This window comes from Phyllobates terribilis, unplaced genomic scaffold, assembly GCF_046119375.1.
Source record: "Phyllobates terribilis strain yellow unplaced genomic scaffold, ASM4611937v1 Scaffold_170__1_contigs__length_4071412, whole genome shotgun sequence".
In the NCBI taxonomy this organism is placed as follows: domain Eukaryota; kingdom Metazoa; phylum Chordata; class Amphibia; order Anura; family Dendrobatidae; genus Phyllobates; species Phyllobates terribilis.
The window spans coordinates 1,701,408-1,716,448 of record NW_027362930.1 but is presented as its reverse complement, the minus strand read 5'-3'; the positions used below and the strand labels follow the sequence as shown (position 1 = coordinate 1,716,448).

Sequence of the window (15,041 nt, the reverse complement as noted above, 5' to 3'; positions counted from 1 at the left end):
CCCACCCCCCGCCTTAATTGGTTCTCCTCCCTTCCAACGGTGTTGAGGCGGGTGGGAACAGCAGGGGGTGAAGGTGCTGTGTTTAAAGAGGTGGAGTTATGCAGATCTAAAACGCGCGGATTGCAGCAGCAGCAAGCCGAAAAGTGCAGGCATGTAAGGGATCTAGAGGTTGACAACATGTCTTCTTAACGGGAGTCCAGGAGCTCATCTCCACAAATGGACTTTTCAGGATCCTTGGGTGGCTCCGTAGTTTGAAACCAATTCTGGTTATCGCTTCTCGGCCTTTTGGCTAAGATCAAGTGTAGTATCTGTTCTTATCAGTTTAATATCTGATACGTCCCCTATCTGGGGACCATATATTAAATGGATTTTTAGAACAGGGAGATGGAAAAAGAGCTTGCTCTGTCCACTCCACGCATTGACCTGGTATTGCAGTATCTCCAGGACCGGTGCACCCCTTCTTTAATGCAGTTTCTAAAATCAGAAAGAATTGAATTCAATGTTTTTTGTTCATTTTGCTTGTTTGTCGGATTTTGGGATGGACTCTTTGGCTTTGCTTTTCTTCTCCTCATTGGATTTTTCATGTTCAAAGTTGCAGAAGCCAGATTACAAGCTCATTTTGGTTCAACTTCAGCAACTGTGCATTGCATTGCCATGTAATGTGATGCAATGCTATCTTTCTAGCTCTCCCTTTTTACTTCCTTTTGGATAAACAGACATATTAGGCAAGCATTTTGGAGCTTTCACCTAAATATTTACAGGTGGTGAGATAAGCTGCACAATATAATTGACCTTTCAGTATATTGTTGCACACACACCATCTATTTAGCAAATGCCCTTGTTATCAACAGCAGCCTTTTAAACTCACCTGAGCTAACAGGTATGTGCGCTGGTTACTCTGCTGCGCTTAAAATTTCTTTTTTGGTTTGCTACAATGCCTTTTCTGAAACGTTGTCTCCTTCTGCTGGAACACTGACTTCTTTCATTTAATGCCTGCAGACTATAAAAGAGAACCCAACCCAAAAAGTTTGGTTGATTAGTCTGTGGCATTCTGTTAAACTGTTGCTTATGGCGGTCTCTGTGAGCTTCTCAGCGACATTCAGCCAGCCAGGTATCCTGCCTGCAGTAGATGGAATGTGGCAATGGAACGCTGGCTGCGCGTGTCATAATAGGCTCTGAGCCTTTATATACCTGTGCACAGCAGCAGCCACCTTCAGTCTGCTGCTGGACAGCCAGCAGCAGCAGCAGCAGGAGAGGTATGTAATCAGGAGCCCTCCTGCTAAGGGTAGACAGCTGCTCGTTCCACCCCACCCCCCGCCTTAATTGGTTCTCCTCCCTTCCAACGGTGTTGAGGCGGGTGGGAACAGCAGGGGGTGAAGGTGCTGTGTTTAAAGAGGTGGAGTTATGCAGATCTAAAACGCGTGGATTGCAGCAGCAGCAAGCCGAAAAGTGCAGGCATGTAAGGGATCTAGAGGTTGACAACATGTCTTCTTAACGGGAGTCCAGGAGCTCATCTCCACAAATGGACTTTTCAGGATCCTTGGGTGGCTCCGTAGTTTGAAACCAATTCTGGTTATCGCTTCTCGGCCTTTTGGCTAAGATCAAGTGTAGTATCTGTTCTTATCAGTTTAATATCTGATACGTCCCCTATCTGGGGACCATATATTAAATGGATTTTTAGAACAGGGAGATGGAAAAAGAGCTTGCTCTGTCCACTCCACGCATTGACCTGGTATTGCAGTATCTCCAGGACCGGTGCACCCCTTCTTTAATGCAGTTTCTAAAATCAGAAAGAATTGAATTCAATGTTTTTTGTTCATTTTGCTTGTTTGTCGGATTTTGGGATGGACTCTTTGGCTTTGCTTTTCTTCTCCTCATTGGATTTTTCATGTTCAAAGTTGCAGAAGCCAGATTACAAGCTCATTTTGGTTCAACTTCAGCAACTGTGCATTGCATTGCCATGTAATGTGATGCAATGCTATCTTTCTAGCTCTCCCTTTTTACTTCCTTTTGGATAAACAGACATATTAGGCAAGCATTTTGGAGCTTTCACCTAAATAACTACAGGTGGTGAGATAAGCTGCACAATATAATTGACCTTTCAGTATATTGTTGCACACACACCATCTATTTAGCAAATGCCCTTGTTATCAACAGCAGCCTTTTAAACTCACCTGAGCTAACAGGTATGTGCGCTGGTTACTCTGCTGCGCTTAAAATTTCTTTTTTGGTTTGCTACAATGCCTTTTCTGAAACGTTGTCTCCCTCTGCTGGAACACTGACTTCTTTCATTTAATGCCTGCAGACTATAAAAGAGAACCCAACCCAAAAAGTTTGGTTGATTAGTCTGTGGCATTCTGTTAAACTGTTGCTTATGGCGTTCTCTGTGAGCTTCTCAGCGACATTCAGCCAGCCAGGTATCCTGCCTGCAGTAGATGGAATGTGGCAATGGAACGCTGGCTGCGCGTGTCATAATAGGCTCTGAGCCTTTATATACCTGTGCACAGCAGCAGCCACCTTCAGTCTGCTGCTGGACAGCCAGCAGCAGCAGCAGCAGGAGAGGTATGTAATCAGGAGCCCTCCTGCTAAGGGTAGACAGCTGCTCGTTCCACCCCACCCCCCGCCTTAATTGGTTCTCCTCCCTTCCAACGGTGTTGAGGCGGGTGGGAACAGCAGGGGGTGAAGGTGCTGTGTTTAAAGAGGTGGAGTTATGCAGATCTAAAACGCGTGGATTGCAGCAGCAGCAAGCCGAAAAGTGCAGGCATGTAAGGGATCTAGAGGTTGACAACATGTCTTCTTAACGGGAGTCCAGGAGCTCATCTCCACAAATGGACTTTTCAGGATCCTTGGGTGGCTCCGTAGTTTGAAACCAATTCTGGTTATCGCTTCTCGGCCTTTTGGCTAAGATCAAGTGCTTTATTGCAGGAGATTGTGGTTGAAGGGCACTCGGGTACCCCTCTCCTTGGCCTGGCAGGATCGTCCACTTTGGTGGACTTAACCTGCTTGCTGCTATTAGGGAGAGGGCTTAGTCCCAGGGTAACGAGTTGCGATCCCCCAGCTTCCAGGTGTTTTTCGCTGCAAGAACACTGGGAGCGCAGATTGCAAGCGGCTGCAACTTGCAACCTTGTTGCGTTTTTCCATGGAGGTTGACCCTAACCTCGTGCCTCTTTATGCGAGGCTAAAAAACTCTATCCGAGTTCACTTCACGGCGGGTGGCTCGGATATGAGGAAATTAGGGTATGTAGTCCAGGACGTGCTCAGGAACCTTCTTGGCGTACAAAGGAATGAAATTCTCTCCATCCAGGATTATCCCAGAAGAGGTGACTATGACATCACATTCACCGGAGAAGGTATTTTTAGAGATGTACTAGAAAAGTTAAAAAAAGTTGAAAATAGTCCTGTTTTGAAAGGGATACAAATTGTTGAGCACGTCCTGGATGAGGTAAGACTGGTTATTGTAAAAATATTTTCGCCCTTTGTTTCTGCTCCAGAAGTAATGTCATTTCTAGCAATTTATTTTAAAAGTGTTAAATGTATTGGGAAGATATTAAACGAATATAACATATGGACATCTAAGTGGAAATTCCTTGTGAAGTGTACAAGAGATCCAAATACACCAGGTGGTATACGGCTCCCCCCTGCCCGTTTCAAAATTGGGCAAACAAATGGGGATTTCTTCTTTTCTGGGATGCCAGTATATTGCAGAAATTGTGGGCGCTATGGTCATTCAAAAGAAAACTGTCATGTATCATGTAGAAATTGTGCTAGTGAAGAACATGAGACAAAAGAATGCCCTAAGGAAAAGAAATGCAGTTTTTGCCAGACTCCAGGTCACTTTTATTTTTCTTGCCCTCACAGATTTCGGGAAGATGAGCAAAAGGGGAAGTCCAAGACGTCCGATCAAGGACCAAAAGATCAGACCACCCCTCAGGAGGAGGAACAACAACCTGGAGCCTCTGGAGACAATAAGGGCGTACCAAATAGTGAAGTGTCTCCAGAGTCTATGACAGGTAAAATACCAAATCCCAAAACCTGGCTGCAGGACCTGCGGGAGTCCAAAAGGAGGGCTGAGAAGGAGCAGAAGGGCACTACTGGTAAGGTCAAAAGGGACCGGCAAAAGGCCGACACAGAAGCCCATGCCCAGTCTGGGTCTCCTAGTGCTGAGGGCGCTGAGTGGATAAAGGTGGGTCCTAAGAAAAAGAAAAAGGGTGGTTCGGAGGAGGCAGCAGGAGGTGAACAGATGGACACTTCTCCAGAAGGGGACGTGGACGCTGGACCCTCAGGGGTTTCGGTCTCCGCTGCTACAGGTGGGGACCGGGATCTTGCTGCCTCTGAAGAGTCAGAGGCTCTGCCTTGTGCGCAACCTCCTCCTATAGGACGACCTTCTACAGGTCAAACAGGGGCGGCGGAACCCCTCGGGGACCCACCTGATGAGGAACTGCATGGCCAGCCAATGGAGACCCAGCGGGTTCTGCCAGCCAGCCCTCCGAGCTATGCCAGTGTAGCGTCGGGTTTATATAAATGTGGTAATCTTTCCTCCTCCACGGAGACTCTCGTGACGATACTATCAGATGAGGAGGGAGGCGTAAGCCCAGTGGTCTGATCAGGTTCATCGGACAGGTAAATCCGTTGCTCTTAGTTACCTAAGTAAAATTTCTACATTTTCTAATGATGGCTGAACTGAAAGGTATTTCCCTCAACGTGAGAGGCATAAAATCTAACACGAGAAGAACTGCTCTTTTTAATTTTTTTACGTGTTTTACTGCATCTGTATTTTTTCTGCAAGAATGTAATATCCCACATGAAATGTCATATCAAAAATATAAAGATGAGTGGAAGTGTGGGCCATCTGTCTGGTCCGGATCGAATGCTGCAGGATCAGCGGGTGTAGCCATACTTTTTAAAGGGAACGTTTTAATTGATTTTATTCAGGAAATTTTACCAGGTCGTATTTTATTAGTGAAAGCTTTTATTGATGGTATTAGATGGCAGTTTTTAAATTTTTATGGATCCCCAGAGAAAAATGAAAGAGCCGAAATGCTTGATCTTTTACCATTATTTATTAATAACTCTGAACCTTTTATCTTAGCAGGGGATTTTAATTGTGTTTTTAAAGGTGAAAACCGGCGCTCCAGCTCTGTAAGCAGGAACTACGATAAAACCTCAGGTATGCTACATGATATAGTCAAAGATGCTAAATTGATAGACATATATAAAGAGTGTCATAGTGACAGCACAGAGGACGCCGGTTTCACTTGGAGCAATGCTAATTGTAGCTCTAGGATTGATTTTATTTTTGGTTCAGATAAAACAATACCTGCCAAATGTGAAGTTTTAACTAATATATTTTCAGACCATAAACTTTTATCCTTTACCATAAAAGTAAATGACAACAAAAAATGTGGTAAGAAAAGCTGGAAAATGAATGTATCCCTTTTAACCGACCCGCAGATTTTATCAGATTTTATTGAGTTTTATAGGAAATGTAGAAAAGGGAAAAAAACAAATGAGACTATGAGTGTATGGTGGGATAGAATGAAAGTAAAAATAAAAGACTTTTTTATTAAAAAGAGTATATGTAGAGCCAAAGAAAAATATGAAGAATATAGAATTTTAAATACCCGCCTACAAACATTATTTAAGCTCAGAGACAATGGGATAGATGTACAACTTGATATTTCAAACTTAAAAGAAGAGATTTCAAAATGGCTAGAACAAAAAGGAAAAGAGATCATTTTTCGTTCTAGAGTACAACATATAGAAGAAAATGAAAAGTGTTCCAGATATTTTTTTAGGAAAAATAAAAAAGAAAAAGTGATAATTGACCATATAGATGGTGAGAATAATATAAAAAATATGCTGGGTAAAGTTTAGGTTTTTTTTTCTAATCTATTTAATGGAAAAAATATAGATAATAAATTAATGGATGATTCGCTGCAAGGACTAACAGCTGTTTTAGATCCCGCATCCCAAGAGTTTTTATCCCAAGTTTTAATGGAACAAGAAGTGTTAAAAACTATTAAAAGTTTTAAAACTGGAAAGGTCCCTGGTCCTGATGGCATCCCAATAGAATTTTATGTATGTTTTTATGATATTTTAAAAGATGATTTGTTTTATTTGTTTACTGAGGTTTTTAATAATAAGGTTTTATTAAATTCCTGGAAGAAAGGTGAAGTCTCCCTCCTATACAAAAAAGGTGATAAATCAAAATTAGAAAACTGGAGACCAATAACACTTTTAAATTGTGACTATAAAATAATGGCTAAAATTTGTGCAAATCGTCTAAAAGAAGTCATCAGCAAAGTTATTCATTCTAATCAAGTGTGTGGGGTGCCGGGGCGCAGTATATGGGACAATCTGAATTTAGTGAAAGACTGTATTGAGGATGTGAAAGACAGAAAGGGGAAAATGGCGATTTTATCTATTGATTTTGAAAAAGCATTTGACCGTGTCTCACACTTTTATCTTTTTAAAGTTTTAGAGAAAATGGGCATACCAGAAGGGTTTTTACTATCGCTTAAAGCATTTTACAAGGATTGTACAAGTAAGATTTTAGTGAATGGTTTTAAGACACAAGAGGTATTTTTACGGTCAGGGGTGAAACAGGGATGCCCTCTGTCCCCCCTACTGTTTATCTGTGCACTGGAACCAATGTTATGTGCAATACGCCAAAATAAACAGATATGCGGTGTCCCTCTGCCTGGAAGCGGTGGTTTGGAGGCCAAGGTTGTAGGCTACATGGATGACGTGGCGGTCTTGTGTACAGATGCACCATCACTTACGGCCACTCTCCATCAAGTGCAATCCTTTTGCCTAGCTTCTGGTTTTAAAATCAATTTTAATAAGTGTAACATTTTAAGTGTTGGGGGGATGATTTTACGTGATGTACCAATTAATGTCTCCGAATCCATTTCCATTTTAGGTATATCATTCACTGAAAATAATGATGGTTATAATAGTTGGGAAACAGTTACACAGAAAGTAAATACGAAAATATGTATGTGGAACATGAGGAGACTTACAATGGAGGGTAAAGTATTGGTTTTAAAGATGGTGATTTTACCTCTTTTATTGTATCTTAGCATGGTTTTCCCCCCGCCTGTTAATGTTTTAAAAAAGATAACCAAAACCTGTTTTACCTTCTTTTGGAACTCAAAAATGGAAAAGCTGAAAAGAGAAATCGTGATGAAATCAAAAGTAAAAGGTGGTAAAGATTTTCCAGATTTTAATAGGTTTCTTTTAATCCATCTGTTCGTTTACTGTTTTAATGCCCTTTTTAAGAATCACTATTGGTCCTTTTTTATGCGTTTTAATACAGGATTTTTTATGAGAAAGTTTGGATGGTATGAAGTTAATATATCTGTGCCCCATGCTTTTAATTTGTCGACGCATTATGAGATTTTAAGGAAAATAGTGTCCGATTTTAATTTAGGGACTAAGAAAATAGAGGAATTAAGAAATAGTAAGAAACTAATTAAAGAAATACGTAAAAGTGAGGAAATATGTAATGTTGACAGATATGATGATGACAAATCTATGTCTATCTGGAAAATGATTAACGTTTTTTATCTTTTTAATGAACAGAGAGATCTGGCTTGGAGTTGCATGCACCGCTGTCTTCCTTGCCGGGCATTCCAATACAGAAGAGGATTTGTGAGGTCTGCCATCTGCCCAAGAGCCGGATGCCAAGACGAGGAAACGGTGGAACATCTATTATGGACATGTAATTTTGCAAAGGATTTCTGGAGAAGACTGCTCCCCCTACTGGAAAGGGTGGCAGACCTCAAGGACTTTACATATAAAACTGTGCTATACGGACTTATGGAATGCCCCACAATGGACCAGTACACAATGGCTTGGAAGACAGTGAACTGCGCCAAGTCATCTCTCTGGAAAGCGCGCAACATTGCTATTTTTAAACAAGATGTTTTATCAGTGAATGATGTTTTAAGTTTATGTTTATGTGAAATGTATACTTATTATTTAATTGACAAAAAGAAGAATGTACATATTTCCAAAAAATGGCTTGTTGACCAATGGAACCTAATTATTTAAAATCTTTGTATTTTTTTGTTTTGTAAATTTCATTTGTCTTTTAACGTTTGGTATTTGTGTAATTATGCTTGTAATTTGTTAAAGTTTTAATAAACGGTTTTATCCCTCTGCAGGGGATAGCCAAATTAAAAAAAAAAAAAAAATCTGTTCTTATCAGTTTAATATCTGATACGTCCCCTATCTGGGGACCATATATTAAATGGATTTTTAGAACAGGGAGATGGAAAAAGAGCTTGCTCTGTCCACTCCACGCATTGACCTGGTATTGCAGTATCTCCAGGACCGGTGCACCCCTTCTTTAATGCAGTTTCTAAAATCAGAAAGAATTGAATTCAATGTTTTTTGTTCATTTTGCTTGTTTGTCGGATTTTGGGATGGACTCTTTGGCTTTGCTTTTCTTCTCCTCATTGGATTTTTCATGTTCAAAGTTGCAGAAGCCAGATTACAAGCTCATTTTGGTTCAACTTCAGCAACTGTGCATTGCATTGCCATGTAATGTGATGCAATGCTATCTTTCTAGCTCTCCCTTTTTACTTCCTTTTGGATAAACAGACATATTAGGCAAGCATTTTGGAGCTTTCACCTAAATAACTACAGGTGGTGAGATAAGCTGCACAATATAATTGACCTTTCAGTATATTGTTGCACACACACCATCTATTTAGCAAATGCCCTTGTTATCAACAGCAGCCTTTTAAACTCACATGAGCTAACAGGTATGTGCGCTGGTTACTCTGCTGCGCTTAAAATTTCTTTTTTGGTTTGCTACAATGCCTTTTCTGAAACGTTGTCTCCTTCTGCTGGAACACTGACTTCTTTCATTTAATGCCTGCAGACTATAAAAGAGAACCCAACCCAAAAAGTTTGGTTGATTAGTCTGTGGCATTCTGTTAAACTGTTGCTTATGGCGGTCTCTGTGAGCTTCTCAGCGACATTCAGCCAGCCAGGTATCCTGCCTGCAGTAGATGGAATGTGGCAATGGAACGCTGGCTGCGCGTGTCATAATAGGCTCTGAGCCTTTATATACCTGTGCACAGCAGCAGCCACCTTCAGTCTGCTGCTGGACAGCCAGCAGCAGCAGCAGCAGGAGAGGTATGTAATCAGGAGCCCTCCTGCTAAGGGTAGACAGCTGCTCGTTCCACCCCACCCCCCGCCTTAATTGGTTCTCCTCCCTTCCAACGGTGTTGAGGCGGGTGGGAACAGCAGGGGGTGAAGGTGCTGTGTTTAAAGAGGTGGAGTTATGCAGATCTAAAACGCGTGGATTGCAGCAGCAGCAAGCCGAAAAGTGCAGGCATGTAAGGGATCTAGAGGTTGACAACATGTCTTCTTAACGGGAGTCCAGGAGCTCATCTCCACAAATGGACTTTTCAGGATCCTTGGGTGGCTCCGTAGTTTGAAACCAATTCTGGTTATCGCTTCTCGGCCTTTTGGCTAAGATCAAGTGTAGTATCTGTTCTTATCAGTTTAATATCTGATACGTCCCCTATCTGGGGACCATATATTAAATGGATTTTTAGAACAGGGAGATGGAAAAAGAGCTTGCTCTGTCCACTCCACGCATTGACCTGGTATTGCAGTATCTCCAGGACCGGTGCACCCCTTCTTTAATGCAGTTTCTAAAATCAGAAAGAATTGAATTCAATGTTTTTTGTTCATTTTGCTTGTTTGTCGGATTTTGGGATGGACTCTTTGGCTTTGCTTTTCTTCTCCTCATTGGATTTTTCATGTTCAAAGTTGCAGAAGCCAGATTACAAGCTCATTTTGGTTCAACTTCAGCAACTGTGCATTGCATTGCCATGTAATGTGATGCAATGCTATCTTTCTAGCTCTCCCTTTTTACTTCCTTTTGGATAAACAGACATATTAGGCAAGCATTTTGGAGCTTTCACCTAAATAACTACAGGTGGTGAGATAAGCTGCACAATATAATTGACCTTTCAGTATATTGTTGCACACACACCATCTATTTAGCAAATGCCCTTGTTATCAACAGCAGCCTTTTAAACTCACCTGAGCTAACAGGTATGTGCGCTGGTTACTCTGCTGCGCTTAAAATTTCTTTTTTGGTTTGCTACAATGCCTTTTCTGAAACGTTGTCTCCTTCTGCTGGAACACTGACTTCTTTCATTTAATGCCTGCAGACTATAAAAGAGAACCCAACCCAAAAAGTTTGGTTGATTAGTCTGTGGCATTCTGTTAAACTGTTGCTTATGGCGGTCTCTGTGAGCTTCTCAGCGACATTCAGCCAGCCAGGTATCCTGCCTGCAGTAGATGGAATGTGGCAATGGAACGCTGGCTGCGCGTGTCATAATAGGCTCTGAGCCTTTATATACCTGTGCACAGCAGCAGCCACCTTCAGTCTGCTGCTGGACAGCCAGCAGCAGCAGCAGCAGGAGAGGTATGTAATCAGGAGCCCTCCTGCTAAGGGTAGACAGCTGCTCGTTCCACCCCACCCCCCGCCTTAATTGGTTCTCCTCCCTTCCAACGGTGTTGAGGCGGGTGGGAACAGCAGGGGGTGAAGGTGCTGTGTTTAAAGAGGTGGAGTTATGCAGATCTAAAACGCGTGGATTGCAGCAGCAGCAAGCCGAAAAGTGCAGGCATGTAAGGGATCTAGAGGTTGACAACATGTCTTCTTAACGGGAGTCCAGGAGCTCATCTCCACAAATGGACTTTTCAGGATCCTTGGGTGGCTCCGTAGTTTGAAACCAATTCTGGTTATCGCTTCTCGGCCTTTTGGCTAAGATCAAGTGTAGTATCTGTTCTTATCAGTTTAATATCTGATACGTCCCCTATCTGGGGACCATATATTAAATGGATTTTTAGAACAGGGAGATGGAAAAAGAGCTTGCTCTGTCCACTCCACGCATTGACCTGGTATTGCAGTATCTCCAGGACCGGTGCACCCCTTCTTTAATGCAGTTTCTAAAATCAGAAAGAATTGAATTCAATGTTTTTTGTTCATTTTGCTTGTTTGTCGGATTTTGGGATGGACTCTTTGGCTTTGCTTTTCTTCTCCTCATTGGATTTTTCATGTTCAAAGTTGCAGAAGCCAGATTACAAGCTCATTTTGGTTCAACTTCACCAACTGTGCATTGCATTGCCATGTAATGTGATGCAATGCTATCTTTCTAGCTCTCCCTTTTTACTTCCTTTTGGATAAACAGACATATTAGGCAAGCATTTTGGAGCTTTCACCTAAATAACTACAGGTGGTGAGATAAGCTGCACAATATAATTGACCTTTCAGTATATTGTTGCACACACACCATCTATTTAGCAAATGCCCTTGTTATCAACAGCAGCCTTTTAAACTCACCTGAGCTAACAGGTATGTGTGCTGGTTACTCTGCTGCGCTTAAAATTTCTTTTTTGGTTTGTTACAATGCCTTTTCTGAAACGTTGTCTCCTTCTGCTGGAACACTGACTTCTTTCATTTAATGCCTGCAGACTATAAAAGAGAACCCAACCCAAAAAGTTTGGTTGATTAGTCTGTGGCATTCTGTTAAACTGTTGCTTATGGCGGTCTCTGTGAGCTTCTCAGTGACATTCAGCCAGCCAGGTATCCTGCCTGCAGTAGATGGAATGTGGCAATGGAACGCTGGCTGCGCGTGTCATAATAGGCTCTGAGCCTTTATATACCTGTGCACAGCAGCAGCCACCTTCAGTCTGCTGCTGGACAGCCAGCAGCAGCAGCAGGAGAGGTATGTAATCAGGAGCCCTCCTGCTAAGGGTAGACAGCTGCTCGTTCCACCCCACCCCCCGCCTTAATTGGTTCTCCTCCCTTCCAACGGTGTTGAGGCGGGTGGGAACAGCAGGGGGTGAAGGTGCTGTGTTTAAAGAGGTGGAGTTATGCAGATCTAAAACGCGTGGATTGCAGCAGCAGCAAGCCGAAAAGTGCAGGCATGTAAGGGATCTAGAGGTTGACAACATGTCTTCTTAACGGGAGTCCAGGAGCTCATCTCCACAAATGGACTTTTCAGGATCCTTGGGTGGCTCCGTAGTTTGAAACCAATTCTGGTTATCGCTTCTCGGCCTTTTGGCTAAGATCAAGTGTAGTATCTGTTCTTATCAGTTTAATATCTGATACGTCCCCTATCTGGGGACCATATATTAAATGGATTTTTAGAACAGGGAGATGGAAAAAGAGCTTGCTCTGTCCACTCCACGCATTGACCTGGTATTGCAGTATCTCCAGGACCGGTGCACCCCTTCTTTAATGCAGTTTCTAAAATCAGAAAGAATTGAATTCAATGTTTTTTGTTCATTTTGCTTGTTTGTCGGATTTTGGGATGGACTCTTTGGCTTTGCTTTTCTTCTCCTCATTGGATTTTTCATGTTCAAAGTTGCAGAAGCCAGATTACAAGCTCATTTTGGTTCAACTTCAGCAACTGTGCATTGCATTGCCATGTAATGTGATGCAATGCTATCTTTCTAGCTCTCCCTTTTTACTTCCTTTTTAATAAACAGACATATTAGGCAAGCATTTTGGAGCTTTCACCTAAATAACTACAGGTGTTGACATAAGCTGCACAATATAATTGACCTTTCAGTATATTGTTGCACACACACCATCTATTTAGCAAATGCCCTTGTTATCAACAGCAGCCTTTTAAACTCACCTGAGCTAACAGGTATGTGCGCTGGTTACTCTGCTGCGCTTAAAATTTCTTTTTTGGTTTGCTACAATGCCTTTTCTGAAACGTTGTCTCCTTCTGCTGGAACACTGACTTCTTTCATTTAATGCCTGCAGACTATAAAAGAGAACCCAACCCAAAAAGTTTGGTTGATTAGTCTGTGGCATTCTGTTAAACTGTTGCTTATGGCGGTTTCTGTGAGCTTCTCAGCGACATTCAGCCAGCCAGGTATCCTGCCTGCAGTAGATGGAATGTGGCAATGGAACGCTGGCTGCGCGTGTCATAATAGGCTCTGAGCCTTTATATACCTGTGCACAGCAGCAGCCACCTTCAGTCTGCTGCTGGACAGCCAGCAGCAGCAGGAGAGGTATGTAATCAGGAGCCCTCCTGCTAAGGGTAGACAGCTGCTCGTTCCACCCCACCCCCCGCCTTAATTGGTTCTCCTCCCTTCCAACGGTGTTGAGGCGGGTGGGAACAGCAGGGGGTGAAGGTGCTGTGTTTAAAGAGGTGGAGTTATGCAGATCTAAAACGCGTGGATTGCAGCAGCAGCAAGCCGAAAAGTGCAGGCATGTAAGGGATCTAGAGGTTGACAACATGTCTTCTTAACGGGAGTCCAGGAGCTCATCTCCACAAATGGACTTTTCAGGATCCTTGGGTGGCTCCGTAGTTTGAAACCAATTCTGGTTATCGCTTCTCGGCCTTTTGGCTAAGATCAAGTGTAGTATCTGTTCTTATCAGTTTAATATCTGATACGTCCCCTATCTGGGGACCATATATTAAATGGATTTTTAGAACAGGGAGATGGAAAAAGAGCTTGCTCTGTCCACTCCACGCATTGACCTGGTATTGCAGTATCTCCAGGACCGGTGCACCCCTTCTTTAATGCAGTTTCTAAAATCAGAAAGAATTGAATTCAATGTTTTTGTTCATTTTGCTTGTTTGTCGGATTTTGGGATGGACTCTTTGGCTTTGCTTTTCTTCTCCTCATTGGATTTTTCATGTTCAAAGTTGCAGAAGCCAGATTACAAGCTCATTTTGGTTCAACTTCAGCAACTGTGCATTGCATTGCCATGTAATGTGATGCAATGCTATCTTTCTAGCTCTCCCTTTTTACTTCCTTTTGGATAAACAGACATATTAGGCAAGCATTTTGGAGCTTTCACCTAAATAACTACAGGTGGTGAGATAAGCTGCACAATATAATTGACCTTTCAGTATATTGTTGCACACACACCATCTATTTAGCAAATGCCCTTGTTATCAACAGCAGCCTTTTAAACTCACCTGAGCTAACAGGTATGTGCGCTGGTTACTCTGCTGCGCTTAAAATTTCTTTTTTGGTTTGCTACAATGCCTTTTCTGAAACGTTGTCTCCTTCTGCTGGAACACTGACTTCTTTCATTTAATGCCTGCAGACTATAAAAGAGAACCCAACCCAAAAAGTTTGGTTGATTAGTCTGTGGCATTCTGTTAAACTGTTGCTTATGGCGGTCTCTGTGAGCTTCTCAGCGACATTCAGCCAGCCAGGTATCCTGCCTGCAGTAGATGGAATGTGGCAATGGAACGCTGGCTGCGCGTGTCATAATAGGCTCTGAGCCTTTATATACCTGTGCACAGCAGCAGCCACCTTCAGTCTGCTGCTGGACAGCCAGCAGCAGCAGCAGCAGGAGAGGTATGTAATCAGGAGCCCTCCTGCTAAGGGTAGACAGCTGCTCGTTCCACCCCACCCCCCGCCTTAATTGGTTCTCCTCCCTTCCAACGGTGTTGAGGCGGGTGGGAACAGCAGGGGGTGAAGGTGCTGTGTTTAAAGAGGTGGAGTTATGCAGATCTAAAACGCGTGGATTGCAGCAGCAGCAAGCCGAAAAGTGCAGGCATGTAAGGGATCTAGAGGTTGACAACATGTCTTCTTAACGGGAGTCCAGGAGCTCATCTCCACAAATGGACTTTTCAGGATCCTTGGGTGGCTCCGTAGTTTGAAACCAATTCTGGTTATCGCTTCTCGGCCTTTTGGCTAAGATCAAGTGCAGTGATCTAGCGGTTTCTGCCTTGGTCTTGGCTGTCAGGCGCTTGGGGTACCCGGCTCCTTGGCCTGGGGGGATCGCTACACTTATCGGTGGAGCTAAACCCCCCTGCTGCTATTAGGGAGTCGGATTAGTCCCTGGGCAACGAGAGGCGATCACCTTGTCACCACACATAGCTGTGGGGGGCAACTGTCGCCACACATAGCTGTGGTGGCAACATTTGGAGGATTAAAAGGAAAAAACGGAAGGAAAACGGATCGTTGAGATGGAGTTTTGGAAAAAGAAGAGATGCTTACGTTTTTTTGTGAAACGGGAGACGGAAGAAACTTTT

At 42.9% G+C, this 15,041-nt stretch overlaps 7 non-coding genes across 7 annotated transcripts; all 7 read left to right on the top strand.

Moving 5' to 3' along the window:
* The first annotated feature begins 269 nt into the window (after positions 1–269).
* Positions 270–460, top strand: LOC141211139 (U2 spliceosomal RNA). The gene has a single exon (XR_012281124.1). It is a non-coding gene; the product is annotated as a U2 spliceosomal RNA (small nuclear RNA).
* Positions 461–1,575: 1,115 nt separating this feature from the next.
* Positions 1,576–1,766, top strand: LOC141211137 (U2 spliceosomal RNA). Its single transcript, XR_012281122.1, has one exon. It is a non-coding gene; the product is annotated as a U2 spliceosomal RNA (small nuclear RNA).
* A 6,390-nt stretch (positions 1,767–8,156) lies between these two features.
* LOC141211696 (U2 spliceosomal RNA) lies at positions 8,157–8,351 on the top strand. Its single transcript, XR_012281642.1, has one exon. It is a non-coding gene; the product is annotated as a U2 spliceosomal RNA (small nuclear RNA).
* A 1,115-nt stretch (positions 8,352–9,466) lies between these two features.
* LOC141211136 (U2 spliceosomal RNA) lies at positions 9,467–9,657 on the top strand. Its single transcript, XR_012281121.1, has one exon. It is a non-coding gene; the product is annotated as a U2 spliceosomal RNA (small nuclear RNA).
* A 1,115-nt stretch (positions 9,658–10,772) lies between these two features.
* LOC141211135 (U2 spliceosomal RNA) lies at positions 10,773–10,963 on the top strand. The gene has a single exon (XR_012281120.1). It is a non-coding gene; the product is annotated as a U2 spliceosomal RNA (small nuclear RNA).
* A 1,112-nt stretch (positions 10,964–12,075) lies between these two features.
* Positions 12,076–12,266, top strand: LOC141211134 (U2 spliceosomal RNA). The gene has a single exon (XR_012281119.1). It is a non-coding gene; the product is annotated as a U2 spliceosomal RNA (small nuclear RNA).
* Positions 12,267–13,375: 1,109 nt separating this feature from the next.
* Positions 13,376–13,566, top strand: LOC141211133 (U2 spliceosomal RNA). Its single transcript, XR_012281118.1, has one exon. It is a non-coding gene; the product is annotated as a U2 spliceosomal RNA (small nuclear RNA).
* Positions 13,567–15,041: the final 1,475 nt, after the last annotated feature.